Source organism: Ursus americanus, chromosome 30, assembly GCF_024610735.1.
Source record: "Ursus americanus isolate L20-20 chromosome 30, mUrsAme1.1.p, whole genome shotgun sequence".
NCBI lineage: Eukaryota > Metazoa > Chordata > Mammalia > Carnivora > Ursidae > Ursus > Ursus americanus.
Genome location: NC_142156.1, coordinates 7,651,237 through 7,667,627, shown reverse-complemented (window position 1 = coordinate 7,667,627; position 16,391 = coordinate 7,651,237). Strand labels below are relative to the sequence as shown.

Sequence of the window (16,391 nt, the reverse complement as noted above, 5' to 3'; positions counted from 1 at the left end):
TGGTACAGTTTGGATTTTATCCTAAGGGCAATGAGAAATCACTCGTGCCAGAAAAATAATGGCCAAACTGTAATAAATATTTTTAATTTAATCTTTCATGGGGGCAGATGGGAGAAGAGATTGTTCCAAGACAAGGGCATAACCCAAGTACAGTCAGGAAGTGAGGGGGTCTGGGGAGACAAAGCTATCATCATTCTTGCTCATGACACAGACCCAGACATGCTCCAACAAGTCAGATCCCCTGCTGATAGGAGCCCAAGCCATCCACTTTGGCTTGTTCCCACCCCACCCAACCTCACCACCTCAGGCATCCTAAGATATCATCTCCTTGAAGCCTCACCATCCCACCCAGCACCTTGGCCCAGTGCCAGTACCCCACCCACATTTCAGACACCTCCATCAATTCCACAGAGAGATCACAACCTGCAATGAGGACCTCCAAGCATCAGACAACACCCTGATTTCTCAACTTGCTCCATCCTAGCCAAACCACCCAGAAACTATGGCTAACATAAGAAATTCAAGCCTATAAAAATTGTCTTGCCATGGAATATTTAATGTGCTGAGAAAGGTCATTGCTCCAGGTTAATGGAGTATCTTAAAAGTTCATCTATCTGCCCATCTGGTCTACCCACCCATCCAACCATCCAACAAATGTTTTAAGTGCCTCCTCTGGGGAGATTCCCATACCTTATGGTAGGGATTGGGCTGATCCCAGGGGCCAGCTGGTAGCATAAATGGATGCTGTGGGCTACGTGTTATACAATAAGGAGTGATGGGGAATGAGGAGTAGGGGTGGTGGGGACTGTGGAGTAAGGGTCACATGGCCCATATAAAGGGGACTGTGGGGCGTGCCTGGTTGGCTCAGATGGTGAAGCGTCTGCCTTCAGCTCAGGTCATGATCTCCAGGTCCTGGGGTTGAGCCCCACCTCAGGCTCCCAACTCGGCAGGGAGTCTGCTTCTCCCCCTCCCTCTGCCTCTCCCCCTGCTTGTGCTCTCTCTGTCTCTCTCTCAAGTGAATAAATAAAATCTTTAAAAATAAATAAATAAATAAATAAATAATAAAGGGCTCTGTAGGGGTGCCTGGTTGGCTCAGTCAGTTGAGCATCTGACCCTTGGTTTTGGCTCAGGTCATGATCTCAGGGTCATGAGATTGAGCCCCGAGTCAGGCTCAGCACTCAGTGAGGAGTCTGCTTGTCCCTCTCCCTCTGTTCCTCCCCCCAACTCATGCTCTCTCTCTCTTTTTTTTTTTTTAAAGATTTTATTTATTTAGTCGACAGAGATAGAGACAGCCAGCGAGAGAGGGAACACAAGCAGGGGGAGTGGGAGAGGAAGAAGCAGGCTCATAGGGGAGGAGCCTGATGTGGGGCTCGATCCCGTAACACCGGGATCACGCCCTGAGCCGAAGGCAGACGCCTAACCGCTGTGCCACCCAGGCGCCCCTCTCTCTCTCTAAAATAAATAAATTAAGCAAATCTTAAAAGAAGAAGAAGAGGAAGAAGAAGAAGAAGAAGAAGAAGAAGAAGAAGAAGAAGAAGAAGAAGAAGCAGCAGCAGCAGCTAATCACTTTGGGGAAACCAAGGCGGCTCAGTGGCTCTAAGTCTTCTCTCTCAGGACGCGGTGGAGAAGGCTAAGACTCACAATGATCTCCTGGGAAGAAAAGGTCCAGAATGATCAAACCCTCCCACCTCAGGAAATACCAGATAATTCCTCATTACTAGCTCCCTGGCAGAAGGTTCTGGTGAGGGGTAAAAGGAAGGAAGTTCTAGATCAGTGGTTCTCAAACTTTTGTAAAACACCGATTGCCGGGTCCCCTACCCCACCCTGTTCATGTGCGAGCCCACGCGCGCTCTCTCTCTCTCTCAAATAATAATAATAAATAAATCTTTAAAAAAGATTTAAAAAGTAAAGGACACTGTGGGTGTTCACCTGGCCACTCATTGCTCGGAGTTGTTAGCATTTCTGATTTCTCAAGAAGCCAGAAACCTAGAAGAGAGGTAAAATCTCTTGATTTTTAGATGTTGGCAACTAATTAAAAATTTTAAAAAACACGATGTAAGCCACACAGAACATTTTTTTCCCTCTTTTTCTTTTGACACAATCTCAAACTTACAGAAGTTGTGAGTACAATTCAAATAACTTTTCACCCCTGGGGGCGCCTGGGTGGCTCAGTCGTTAAGCGTCTGCCTTCGGCTCAGGGTCTGATCCTGGCATTCTGGGATCGAGCCCCACATCAGGCTCCTCCGCTGGGAGCCTCCTTCTTCCTCTCCCACTCCCCCTGCTTGTGTTCCCTCTCTCGCTGGCTGTCTCTCTCTCTGTCGAATGAATAAATAAAATCTTAAAAAAAAAAACAAACAAACAAATAACTTTTCACCCCGAGCCATTGGAAGTTGGCTGACACAATGCCCCAGCACTCTGAATATTCCAACGTGTATTTCCTTCAAACAAGGATGTTCTCCAATGGAATCACAGCACATTCATCAATGCAGGAAATTAACATTGATACATCATTACCATCTAAAGTTCAGACCTATTCAAGTTTCACCATTTGTCTAAATGATGTCCTCTGTAGCACAAAGGTCCAGTTCGGGATCTCATGTTGCCTATAGTAAGTTGTCCTCTGAGGTCTCTTGAGTCTTTTTCAGTCTGGAACATTCCTGAGTCTTTTTCTGGCTCTTATGACTTGGATACTGTTAAAGAGACAGGGAAGTTATTTGGAGAATATCTTTCTGTTTACATTTGTCTGAAGTTGCCTCTTAATTAGATTCAGGTCATGCATCTTATTTTTTAAAGATTTTATTTATTTTATTTTGAGAGAGAGAGAGAGAACGAGCAGGGAGGAGGGGCAGAGGGAGAGAGAGAGAGAAGCAGGCTCCCCTCTGAGCAGGGAGCCCGATGCAGGACTTGATCCCAGGACCCAGAGATCATGACCTGAGTAGAAGTCAGATGCTTAACCGACGGAGCCCCTAGGCTCCCCTCAGGTCATGCACCTTAGATTCTATTTTTTTAAGTAATCCCTACACCCAACATGGGGCTCGAACTCACAACCCCAAGATCAAGAGTCACACACTCTACTGACCAAGCCAGCCAGGTGTCCCACGCATCTTAGAGGTAGATTGTGGATTTTACAGCCACGAACTATCACAGAAGTGATGCTGTGCCTTTCTTACTGCATTGTAACAGATGATGCATGACTTCAATTTGTCCCACTATGGGTAATGTTAACTTCGATCCCTTGAATGAGGTGATATGTTCCAGGCTTCTCCACTGTGCGTGAATCTGCTCTTTTCCTCGTTGAAATTAATAAATAATCTATAGGGAGGTACTTGGAGGCCAGGTAGCTGTCCCACCTTTCATCAAACTTTCCATTTATGTCAGTAGAGACTGATGTAAATGATTCCATGGGTTACAATACATCGTTGTTATTCTTTATTTAGGTGCCAAATTATCCTAGACTGGGCCTGCGATGGCCCCTTCAGGCTGGCTTCTGGGTCCTTTTGACATGTCACGATCACTCTGTGAGCACTTCCTTACTCTCTAGAACAAGACTTCAGACTCATCTTGTCCTTTCCCTGCCCTAGGCCTGAAAGCAGCCATTTCTCTAAAACACTGAAGTTCCTTTTAGTGGAGAACAGTATCCAGACACCGAGATCTAGATGTGCATCCTGTTACTGGGGAGTCACTACTCCTAGATCCTCTCCATGGATAGAATTACACACACACACACACATTTATGTCAATGTATGTCAATATTTATCTCTATTTATCTCTATAGTCCTCTGCTATATTAAAACCATGAGTTCAGGATGCCTGGGGGGCTCAGTCGGTTAAGCATCTGCCTTCAGCTCAGGTCATGATCCCAGGGTCCTGAGATTGAACCCCACATCGGGCTCCCTGCTCACTGGGGAGTCTGCTTCTCCCTCTGCCTGCTCCTCCCCCTGCTTGCGCGCTCTCTCTCTCTCTCTCTGACAGATAAATAAAATCTTAAAAACAAAAACAAAAACAAAAAAAAACCCATGAGTTCATCCTAGTAGATCCAATTACAGTCTAAGCCCACCTGGCTAATTCCCGTTTTTCCCATTTCTGCATTGGTAACTCCCTTGTCCAATAGTGAGAAATCTGGTATCCTTGTTGTTTTCAATGTGTTCGCTTATTTGGCCCCATATGCAACAATTTCTTACTGTTGATGCTACCCTCTCCCCAGCAAGGATGCCCCTTACAGCCCACTGGATCTCAGACACTTCATCCCAGGCTGTCCTCCTGCAAGGATGCCCTCCTCACTTGCATGAGCTCTGGCCGCCCATGCTGGGCTCCCCTCACCCCAAGCGGACACTCTTCTTACCCCATTTGGGCTAGGACACCTCTCTGTGGGGCAGCATGTACCCTCTCCCCGTTCCCCCAATGCTGATGCTTACCTTGCTGGGACCCACCAAATGGCTCTTGGATTGAATGGTTCAAGAACAGAAGGGAAGAGAAAAGAAGGGAAAGGAGGAGACATGGAAGGAAGAGGGGAGGGGCCACCTGTTGAGTGTTTACTTTGAACCAAAGAGAACGGAGGATGACATCAACAGTAAGTAAAGTGTTAAGAGGGGAGAGGGTATACGGCCATACACAGAGGAGCTGCCTTAACTTTTTGCATTGTTGGGCCATCCTGTTTGCTCCCTCTATGGCAAACTCCCTCTCAAGCCCATCAGCAGGACCAGCTTAGCCAGCTGGAGTCTACTCGTGGTTGGAACTGACTCAGTGGGGGTGAGGTGTTCACCCAACACAGTTTCATCATTTTCCTGAGCCAGCCCCACCCAGGGTTAATAGCTTCTCCCCAGACTGGATCATCCAATCCTGGTTACTCAGACTGTCTCTCCCCAACGGCATCTGCTGGGATGGATAAAGTAGGCCAAATCCACGGTCTTTTTGACATTTTATCCTCAGCCTTCCCACAGGCAACAGTAATGATGATGGTAATAATAATAACAACAACGACAGGCCCTGTTTTCTGAGCATTCACTGTGTTGAAGGCCAACACCTCCACTTTCTAGCTGGGTGGCCGCCGACAGGTCATCTCCTGTGTGCATTTCCTGGGGCTGCTATATTGCAAAGGCTTGCGAGCCTGATGGTTTAAAACAACCAACAATGTATTCTCTTTGTTTTGGAGGCCAGAAGTCTGAAATCTGTATCACCAGGGCAAAGCATCAAAGCACCAGCAGCACGGCATGCACTCGGAAAGTTCTAGAGGGGAATCTGCTCTTTGCCCCTTCCGGCTTCTGGGGACTCCTGGTGTCCTTTGGCTTGTGGCTGCATGGCTCCCACACTGGCTGTCCACTATCCCTTGTTCACACCATAATGCAGTTATTTACGGTGCTAGCCCTCTTCCCGGAGCAGGTCCTCGATCTAAATTCTTTTTAGGCAGTTCTGGGGGGAGGTAAAGCACTTTTCCTGAAGACACTGGGGCTTGATGGCTTTTTAACTCACCATAATCTTCATGCCAAAGTGGCCCATCTTGGGGTGACCCGCCCTTGGCCCCTACGGTCTCATCCGTCTCCTCGGTGAAAGGAGGATGGTAGGTCACAGTCACGACCTCTCAGGGCCAGTGTGAGTGTGAGGTGGAAGGGGTTAATGTAAATCAGGCAGTTGGGAAGTTGGCAGGCAGGCAGCCCTCGATGAATGGGGTGGTTATTATGAATTGATTTCTTGAGTGATTTCTACCCAGGACTGGCAGTTGTGGGGGTAATTGATTCCAGTGATGTCACCTCTCCAACTGCCAGGTTTTCAGCACGACTAAATGTGCCAAATGGGCTTTGTTGAGCCAACTCCTCTGGGTGTGAAGAGCCGCCATGCCAACCCGCCTTGCTGTTTCCAGGGCCCGTCTGCTGCTTTCCCCTAATTACCGCAAAGGCGACACCCGCCAGCAGGCCCGCTTGCTGCCATCCCAGGAAAACGGCACAGCACACTGCAGCTCAATATTTGCACATTTTTTCAGTTACTGGATGAAAATAGTATTTGGGGTATTGAAACAGCACAGAGTAGAGGAAAGGGAGAAATGCCACTTCATCCTTACGCCATAGGGGGCAGGGGGAGGGGGCGCCCAGACGGGGGTGGGGGGGAATGCAGCAAGCAGACCCAAGCATTGTGTCCCTGACCCAACACATCACAGCAAATGACCATTGTTAGTCAATTGGAGAAACAGAAAAATTGAAAGCTGGTCTTCATTCCATCCAATTCCAGAGTCACTCTCAAGCTTCTCCTGTAGGCCAGGCTTTGGGAGGCATTGTGGGCTCAAAAGTGGCCCTCGTTCAAGGGGCTCCCAGAACCCTGTATCGTTAACAGGAATAAATCGTGCACCGAATCTGAGCATCTGAACATGAGGAGACAAGGGAACAGATAGGAACGCAGACTCTGGAGTCCGGCAGACACGGGATCAAACCCTGGGTCTACTGCTTCCAGATGTGAGACCTTGAGCAAATGACATCATCTCTCTGATCCTCGGCTTCCTCATCTGTAAAGTAGGGATCCTAATGGCACTTCCTTCAAAGCGTCAAGGACAATATTCGGGGAGATGGCATATTTAAAGATTCACCTGGGACACACGCTGGCACTCGGCAGAGGTCCCATGAGGATGCCAAGGGTGATGTTGCTTACCATCAACGTGCCCTCCCCAGCTCTCAGAAAGTCAGGGTAAAAGCAGGGAGTCCAGGAAAGTGGGAAGCACTCAGGCCCTCTCGTCAGGGGACCCAAGATCTCGTTCTAACTCTGTGGATTGGTTTCCAGACTTGATGTCCCTCTTTGAGCCTCATTTTCCCTGAGGGTTGAAGGAGTAGGTCTGGCCCGATAATTTCAGAGGTCCCTCCCTCTGTCATGAGTCGTGTCTTTCCACAATGTCGGCTTTATTCAGTCATAAAGCAAGGTTAACATCATTATAAAGCAGGTTCGGGATTCCAGACTCAATGGCATCTCACCATGTGACTAACTTGGCCTCTTACACGGCGTGCAGAGCAGAACACAAGACAAGTCACACAACAAACCAGATAACAGAGGGGGGAAGAAGTTAGTGAAGAAAAACAGAAAAAAACGCAAAGTCAGTCCGCGGGTGCGCAGTTGAGACGAGACCTGGGTCTGGTCCCGGTCAGCTCTTGGCATTTACTGCTCATTCTGTCCAAGCGGGGAAGGGTCTCAGCTTTGCTGGGAGATCCATCGGGCAGAGCCTTCAGTGGCAGCTGCCTTTTTTAAGAGGTCAGATATAGACGGGTCATGTCTGAAGAGTCTGACAGTCTCCTGCTGACATCTGGATTTATCAGTCGTTTGGGCCGCCACACACCTGCTCTGCTTCTGCTCGTTTCCAGCTCTGGCGTGTGGTCAGCTGGTGCTGGCCCCAGCGACATCTCGTAGCCGAGGTACCCTTAGCGGCTGGCGTCATTGCTCGGCACAGGCCCCTGCTTGACATGAGTGACTCCATCTTGCCCTCTACACCCTTCTACCTTCTAATTCCAATTGTGGCTTTGGGGGTGTGTGTCCCTCACTCCTGCTGCCCTTCCCCCAGCACCCAGGCCAGTCACGTGAGCACGTTATTGTCCTGGTGAGGGAGGTGTGGAGGCACACCTGAGGAGACATGACAAGTGGGGAAGATTTTCCCAGGGACAAAGGCACTTGAAATTCAGCAGAGGAGTCTGGGAACAGCCCAGGTGCTTACTCAACTGAGATGGCACTCATTTTCAGGAACCAGTCCTGGCACATGGCCCAGGTTGGGGGCAAACATCTCTGGCAAAGGTGTGGCCCTCCAGCACCTGCCCCCACGTCCCCGACTACAAGTGTGCTTAAGTGAGTGTCCCACTGGCCAGAGTTTCACTCACTCCTTCATCAAGTATTTATTAAGCACCTGCTGTGTACCAATCAGTACAGCAGAAACTGGGGAGACATCGTAGGAACAAGGCAGTCCCTGCTCTCATGAAGTTCACAGTCTAGTGTGGGCAAGTTATTAATTTTAAAAAAGTCATTTCTTCCACACTGCAGTGAACACTATGGGAAAAATGCAGTGTGTCCCAAGGCCAGGCAACCTGACCTCATCAGAGAGGATTGGGGGGGGGGGCTTCCCGGAAGAAGGGGCATTTACAAGACCTGAAGGATAAAGAGGAGTTAGAAGCAGTGCAGAGCCGTCCAGGCAGAAGGAACAGCATGGCGGAAACTGGCCTCGGGAGTTAAAGGAAAGGCCAGTGTGGTGGGTGAGGTTGGCCAAGGGCCAGACCACGCTGGTTCCAGGGGCTTGCTCACAGCGTGGGCTTCATGCGGAGGGAAATGGGGAGCCCAGGAAGGCTCAAGTTTAAGCAGAGAAGGGAGTTACTCCGACACCATCTACCAGTCCCCTTGAACGTGGGAACTTAGGAAGTGGAAGCTCTCTGCCATCCAGGGATGGCCAGTGGGTGCCCACATCCCGGAAAGTCACAGAAAACGTAAGTGTGGCTTGATGATGCCCCATCTCAGTGGACGGCCACCACATCTGACAGCCCAGCAGAGTGGAAACCGTGTGGGTTGGGATGGGGACCCTGACTCCCTCTACTGGCTATGAGAGTCCTCTGCCCAACCACACGAAGCCTCAGTTTCCCCATCTGAAAAGTGGGGTTGCGATAACCCATACTCCCTGGAGACGCGGTGAGAAGGGAAGTCACAGGGGCCCAGGACAGTACCTGTCCAATGACTGCTGACCGGTCCTGGCTGAGTCTCCCCTTCTCTGCGGCTTCTTCCTGCCTCCACTCACTGAGGCCACCAGCTGCTCTCACTAGACACACTGGCTCTGCCGCTTACCCCGTTTGGGCACGCCCTCCCTGTCTCCAGGCCTCAGCTCCCCCTGTGTAAAGTCAGGGGTGAGCTCCACCAAGCTGGGTCAGATGGTTCTCCAACTGTGGTCTTGGGCCCCCCCAACGCCAGGGAGAACAGGGGTGGGGGTGAAGGTGAGGGAGAGGGTTTTGGGGGGAACCTCTGACATCAGTTCTCCAGCTGCTGTCGTGGTTCAAGAATTACATTCAGGGGGCACCTGGGTGGCTCAGTCGTTAAGCGTCTCCCTTTGGCTCAGGGCGTGATCCCGGTGCTCTGGGATCAAGCCCCACGTCAGGCTCCTCTGCTGGGAGCCTGCTTCTTCCTCTCCCACTCCCCCTGCTTGTGTTCCCTCTCTCGCTGGGTGTCTCTCTCTCTGTCAAATAAATAAAATCTTAAAAAAAAAAAAAAAAAAAAAAGAATTACACTCGGATTCTAAAAGTGAAGGTCTCACACATCCCATTTTGTTTCTCCCCCAGAAAGCACGCTGTCTGCACGTGGGGCAGGCGTGTCTTCCGAAATGCGGCTGTGGCAAAGGCAGCCAGCCTGAGTGATTCAAGCAGGAGTCTGGGCCCTGCTGCACCCTGGGAGGAGGGGAAAGCATTCTTCCAGCAACCTCTCCTACCTGTGGGCCACGGCAAACTGCCAACCTGCCTGGGGAAAAGGGTATTTGAATGTTTTGTTTTCTGGTGTCTTTTTGAGCCAGTAATACCTCGGTCACAGAAATACCCATACGCGCCCGCGGTGTGATATGTGCCGTGGGAGTATTATTATTATTACCTGTTTCCACGACCTGATTTTATACACTAAATAACAGCTGAACACACTGAGATGATTGCACAACATTGTGCGTGTACCTTTTTTTTTTTTTTAAGATTTTATTTATTTGTTTGAGAGAGAGAGGGAATGAGCATGAGCTGGGAGGTGGGGGGGCAGTAGGAGAGGGAGAAGCAGGCTCCTCGCTGAGCAGGGAGCCCGATGCGGGACTCGATCCCAGGACCCTGGGATCATGCCCTGAGCTGAAGGCAGACGCTTAACTGACACCCAGGCACCCCCATTGTGAGTGTACTTCATGCCATGGAATCGCACATTTAAAAATGGTTGATTTTGTAAGTGTATTTCAATGCCCTCCTTCCCAAGCGTCACATACATATAGCACTGTGAGCAATGCTGCTCTAGAAAAGTCTGTCGATGGGAATGCTTCCTGGGAACTGAAAAATGACTTAAAGCAAGAAGACTCTTTAGTTGATCTTCTAAAAAGAAATCCCATTGTACGTATATACCGCATATTCTTTATCCATAAACAATTCTTTAACCTATACTTAAAACTTTGTTAACGTCTGGGTGGCTCAGTTGCTTAAGCATCTGCCTTTGGCTCAGGTCATAATCCAGGAGTCCTGGGATGGAGCCCCGCATCAGGCTCCCTGCTCAGCAGGGAGTCGGCTTCTCCCTCTGCCTCTGCAGCTCCCCCTGCCTGTGCTCTTTCTCTCGCTGACAAATAAATAAATAAAATCTTAAAAAAAACAAAACAAAAAAAACTTTGTTACAGGGGTAGATCTCAAGTTATGTGGGTTTTTTTGGTTTTGTTTTGTTTTTTACCATAAGGCAGTAATAAAAAGAAAAACTTAGAAGAAGGGGAAAAAAAGGAAGCCCAAGCTATGGGGTTGGGCCCAAGGACGGGCTGCTTCTGTTTCTGATGTCACCATATCACCATCAAGAAGCAGATCCTTCTCTCTTCCTGCCCCATGATGATCACAGTCAGCTGTGTCAGGAGGCTTCCTCCCAGAGGAACTATGGCTGCAGCAGTACCCTGGGTCTCCCCAGATAGGACAACACCCAGCACCCCCCCACCCGTATCCAGCAGACATCCCCTGAAGTGTCGTTGGGCAGAACTGGGCCCCACGTCCCTGCCCACACAGGGCGTGGGTCTACGGCAGTTGGTTTAAACACATCAGGACTTCCTCCTAAACCACACAGAGGACACACCCCACCCCAATCGGGGTGCAGCTTGAGCAGGGAAACTGGGGGCGGGGGGGGGGCATGGCTAGTAGTTGAGCAACCGCTGGTCCACAAATAAGTAACAATTTCCCAGCACCTTCCTTTCCGAGAGGGGGAACTGAACCCAGCACTTCCCGAGGCAGGCGCTACGCAGAAAATTGTATCAGGGCAATTGTAACACCAACAGTGATCATTTATCAAGTCCTGGCACTGTGCCTGGCTCCGGGCTAAGGCAGCAGTTAATAACAAACTCATACTATCATCCCCATTTCACAGATGGGAACACTGAAGCTCAGAGATGAGGAAATGATTGAGAGCTGCACGGAGGCTCCTTCCTTCATACTGGCTTGTGCTTGAAAAATAAAAGGAATACCAAAAACAGTGCCAATCCATCAGATGAATATATTCTAGCAGCTGGAAGCAAGCTGAACTACCCGAGGGCTCTGAATGGAAGGTTCTGGAACACCATTCCATTTTTCAGCTTCCTCTGCACATAGGAACAGGGTCTGATGAGCTCACCTGATTTACAGATGGAGCATCAAGGGTCATGGGAGGTCCCGGCCACGCACCTGAAGAAGGTGGGCTTACCTGCACAGGTGTCTCTCGGGGCGATGACCTCCACACTGGGAGGAATGAGGTAAGCACGTGCCATAGGCCAGGAGTGCTCAGAGCGACGAGTGATGTGGCAGTGACGTACCTTTTGGGGGGAGTGGTAAAAAAAAACCCACAAAACCAGATGAGATTGAATGACAGTAATTAAAAGCGTCCCCCCTTCCTCCTGTGGTGGGTAGAATAATGACCTCCGAAGATGTCCACCTCCCAATCCCAGAAGCTGCGAATATGTTACCTTGGTGATGTGGAAGAAGGGGCTTAGCAGATGCAGTTAAGGTTAGAAACCTTGGGATGGCAAGGTTATCCTGAATTACCCAGGTGTGTACCTGAATCTTTAAAAGTGGAGAAGCTTCCCCAGCTGAGGTCAGAGCAGATGTGACTAGTGAAGAATGGTCAGAGGGGGTGCTGTGCTGTAAGCTATGAAGACAGAGGAAAGCCAAGGACCGGGGCAGACTCTAGAAGCCTGAAGAAGGCAAAGAAACCCATTCTCCCTTCGAGCCTTGAGAAAGGAGTGCAGCCCTGTTGACCCCTTGAACTCAACCTCGTGAGATTTCTGTCCGACAGAAATACCTAATGAACAGAAGGTGTTAGTAATGGAAAAATGAGTATCAGTATAAGGGAACTCTCTGAACTCTGCATTTTTCTGTAAATCTAAAACTATTCTAATTATTTTAATTATTTAAATTAAAAAAAAAACAACGGGTGAGTTTCCAGTCACGGGGATACAGTTAATAATATTGTAACAACTTTGTCAACAGTAGTGGCGAGCATTTTGTTATGTATACAATTGTCAGGTGGCTATATCTACACCTGAAACTCACATGATACTGTGTATCGACCCTACTTCAATGAAAACATTTTTATTTTAAAAAAATGTATATTTTTTTACTTTTAAAGATTTTATTTATTTATTTGACAGAGAGAGAGAAAGACAGAGAGCACAAGCACGCAGAGTGGCAGGCAGAGGGAGACCAAGAAAGAGACAATTTTTATAAAGTTTTAATTGAGGGGCGCCTGGGTGGTGCAGTCCGTTAAGCATCTGCCTTTGGCTCCAGTCATAACCTCAGGGTCGGTCATAACCTCAGGGTCGAGCCCCTTGACTGGCTCCCTGCTCAGCGGGGAGTCTCTTGTCTCTTTCTCGGTCTCTCTCTGCTCCTCCCCCCCCCTAATATGTGTGCGCCCTCTCTCTCTCAAATAAATAAATAAATAAAATCTGAAAAAAAATGTTTTCGATTAAAAAGATAAACTGCCCCATCTCTGACCAATTACATCAGAACCTCTGTCTCGGGGATCAAGCGTCAGGATTAAAAAAACCCCAAAAACCTCTCTAGGTGATTCAGACCTGTAGCCGAGGTTGAGAGCCTCTCATCACCGAAAGCACTTCATAAAGTCTAAAGCATCATGGAAGAGCAGGTTGTTAGGATTCACCAACCAATGTATTATTATTGTTTTTTAAATTACACAAGTAACAGTGACCATCGTACATTTAAAAACCTGGGGAGAAATAAAAATTCAAAGCACCCTGAATCCTGCCCCCTAGGGAATGCCTTTTTACACTTTTTTTTCCTCATCGAGATCTACACAGATGATTATTCCTGTTCTTCTTATTAAAACACACAAGTGGGGGCTCCGATGGGCAGTCCCATGGCCCCAGGGTCTACTGCAGTATCTGTTGTCTTCGTGGAGGATGGGGAGCCCAGCCCCGGCGAGAAGAGAGAAGCCAGAAGAGTGGCTGATGTTGAAACCCTGTGAAAACCCAGCACAGACCAACGTGCCTTGGCCACACCACCTACTAATTAAGTGAGGGCACGGCACGGCCTCCAGCACTATCACACTTCAGCCAGTGAGGAGCCGCTCCCGTATCGTCACGCCATCTCTCCAGCCCTGTTTTCTCCTCTCGTGCTAGGACACCCAAAGCCACAAGTCCAAGAACAGCCCTCCTCACGGCCCTGGCCCAGGGCCCAGCACGAGCAGTGTCCACCTGCCAGGCCTTCCCCTCTCCGCCCCCTGTGGGCCCCAGTCAACAATCTGTCACTGAATAGTTAAGATTGCTGAACTCTTTAAATGGCCCAGCTGGTCCACATCTGCTGGCCTCTTTTAAGAGCCACACCTGCAAGTCGCAAGCTCCTGGAAAAGCTGTTTGAAGAGGGATCACGCGCTCCTGGAGGCTGCGTGTGAATTCCAGTTCACACAGTCCTTGCTGTGTGACCTCAAGAGAGTGGCTTGATTTCTCCAGGCTCTCAGTTCCCTTATGTACGGGATGAATGCAGGATGCCCATTGGCTGGAGGGAGATTAAGGGAGGAAACACATCCCAAAGCATCGGCAAATGGTATTCAAATAATGTTTGTTCGGTTTTTTTCTTTCTTTTTGCTCCCTTTCTACATTATGCTTCCCTTTTCCTTTTGGAGAAGAAGAGACTCAAAAGCAGGGCATCTACTCATTCATTCTCAACAAATACTTATGGTGGGCCTACCCTGTGCTAGATGCCAGGAGGACGACAAGGAAGGGGGTGATCCCTGCTGAGAGGCCCCTGGGCCCTGGAATCAGACAGGGCGGGGCTTCTACCACCTTCCTTGAGCAAGGAGATGCCACTCTCTGAGTTTAGACCATTTTAAAACGGGAACAACAAGGGGCGCCTGGCTGGCTCAGTCAGTGGAGCGTGCGACTCTTGATCTCGGGGTCATGAATTCGAGTCCCAAGTTGGGTGTAGAAATTACTTAAAAAAATAAAATCTTTTGGGGTGCCGTGTGGCAGCGCCAGGCTCTGCACTCACCAGGGAGTCTGCTTGAGGATTCTCTCCTTTTCTCTCTGCCCTTTCCCTGCTCATGTGTGCATGCTCTCTCTCTTTTTAAAATAAATAAATAAATCTTTAAAAAATTTTTTAAATAAGACCTTTAAAAAAATAATAACATGGGAACAATATTTCACAGGGGTCCTGAGAGGAACAAAGGAAAAGATACTTGTAAAGATGCTTCATGAGCTGCAGGTAGCTGTGTGGTCATGAGGGTAGACGCTGAGTAAAGTGGGGGCCGATGGGGTGGCTGTGCAGCAGAAGAGGCCCAGAGGCCACGGCCTGAGGACTGGGGACTCCAGCCAAGCCCTAGGGCCTGGAGCCCCCTTGGTCCTTTAAGGCAATGACACAGATAAGAAAACCAAAGGCCCAGGGAGCAGAGGGGACTCACTCAAGAGGCACAAAATTGGGACCGAAGCCAGGTCTCCCCCTACCCAATTCACATATTTCTGAACTTCCTACCACACTCAGAGAGACCCATCAGCAAGCATTTAAGTATTGGGCTCTTTTGCGGGGCTGACCCTGGTGGGTAGCTGCCTCCCTGGCCCATTGGGGACACAATATAGAAAAGTGGCCATAGCTTGGCCAAAGGGGTAGGGACCAACAGGAGGATAACCCTGGGGAATCTCATGCATGGGGCAGGGCAGACTCCGAGTCAGCAAGAGTCAAGGAAAGGGAGATGGGAAGAAGGAGTACTTACGTGAGATGTACCCGGTGCTCCGCTCCTGCGCGCTCTCCATTGACCCCTTCATTTCGTCTCACAAGGGCAACTCTAAAAAACAGCGCTGCTGATACTCGTGTTAAAGGGTATACCAAGGCACATTAAACTCTTCAAGCATTTGTTTGGGCATATATCAATTTTAACTGAGTAGCACCAAACCAAAGGTGGGTAGGAGCTCTGCGCCAGCAGGCAGGACCTGGGGGAGAGCTTTTTTTTTTTTTTTACAGAGAAGAGGCTGAAGCAAAGCAAGAAAATCACTTTATTGGCTATAGCTTAAGCGGTTGCTGTACTTGGGAAAGGCTGGGTGGCTGTTTGTGGTTGGTTGTCCTTACATTTAATTTTTCTCAAATTTTAAACTTAAAATTTTCTCAGATTTCTTGTGTGCAGCCAGGCTTGATCCTGGGTTAGGTTTTGGGTTGCTTGCTAGGCTAGCAAGGCATCAGAGCTGCCTGGTCTAAAGGTCTCTCTGTTCAATGACTTTACCACTCTCATTTCCCAGACAGCAGTGACCCCACAATTGGCTTGCTGGAGGCTGGAATAAAGGCCCAAATGTTCAACAAGATGCTATGCTGCACCCAGAAAAAAAAAAAAAAAAAAACAGACAAAAGAGTAAGAATGAAGGGAGGAATTAGAATTAAACACAAAGAATGGGAAAATGAAAGAAAAGAGGATGAATGAGTAAAGTCGTTTTTATTATTTTTTAAGGTAAATTTATTTATTTAAGGAAAAAATTTTTAGGGGCGCCTGGGTGGCTCAGTCGTTAAGTGTCTGCCTTTGGCTGAGGGCGTGATCCCAGCGTTCTGGGATCAAGCCCCACATCAGGCTCCTCTGCTGGGAGCCTGCTTCTTCCTCTCCCACTCCCCTCTCTCGCCTGTGTTCCCTCTCTCGCTGGCTGTCTCTCTCTCTGTCAAATAAATAAATAAAATCTTAAAAAAAAATTAAAAAAAGAAAAAAAATTTAAACTAAGCCTTATGCCCAACATGGGGCTCATACTCACGATCCTGACATTCAGGAGTCGCAGGCTCTACCGAATGAGCCAGGGGGGCGCCCCTTTATTATCTTTCTCATACATAAAATAATCCATGCGAGTCCTAAAACACCAATAGAATGAACACCCTTGAACCCACCACCAAGCTAAAGACATAGTTACCAATAACTGGTAGCCACTTAGGCCACGGGCTCTCTCTCCCAGCTGGTTGCACGCTGAGAGCGCCTGGGGAGCTGAGACAACCTCTCACGCCCTGACGACCTAATGGGATTGGTCTGGAGTTTGGTCTGGGCACGTGGATCTATTTATTTTTTCTTCTTTAAAGGCATCTGGACTTTTAAGACCTCCCCAAGTGATTCTCGTGTGCAGCCAGGCTTGAGAACCACTGACTTATAGTCTCCTCCCCTATCGTGTCTACCTGACCTTCCCCACCCAACCCTCACCTTCATCCCCTCTCCCCCCCAGGTAACCACCCGCC

General features: G+C 48.9%; 1 long non-coding RNA gene across 1 annotated transcript; it reads right to left on the bottom strand.

Annotated features, from left to right (window-relative positions):
• Positions 1 to 6,552: 6,552 nt before the first annotated feature.
• LOC148107433 (uncharacterized) lies at positions 6,553 to 15,092 on the bottom strand. The gene is made up of 3 exons (XR_015722311.1): positions 14,905 to 15,092; positions 11,389 to 11,497; positions 6,553 to 9,196 (listed from the first exon to the last, which is right to left on the bottom strand). It is a non-coding gene; the product is annotated as an uncharacterized LOC148107433 (long non-coding RNA).
• Between the last annotated feature and the right edge of the window lie 1,299 nt (positions 15,093 to 16,391).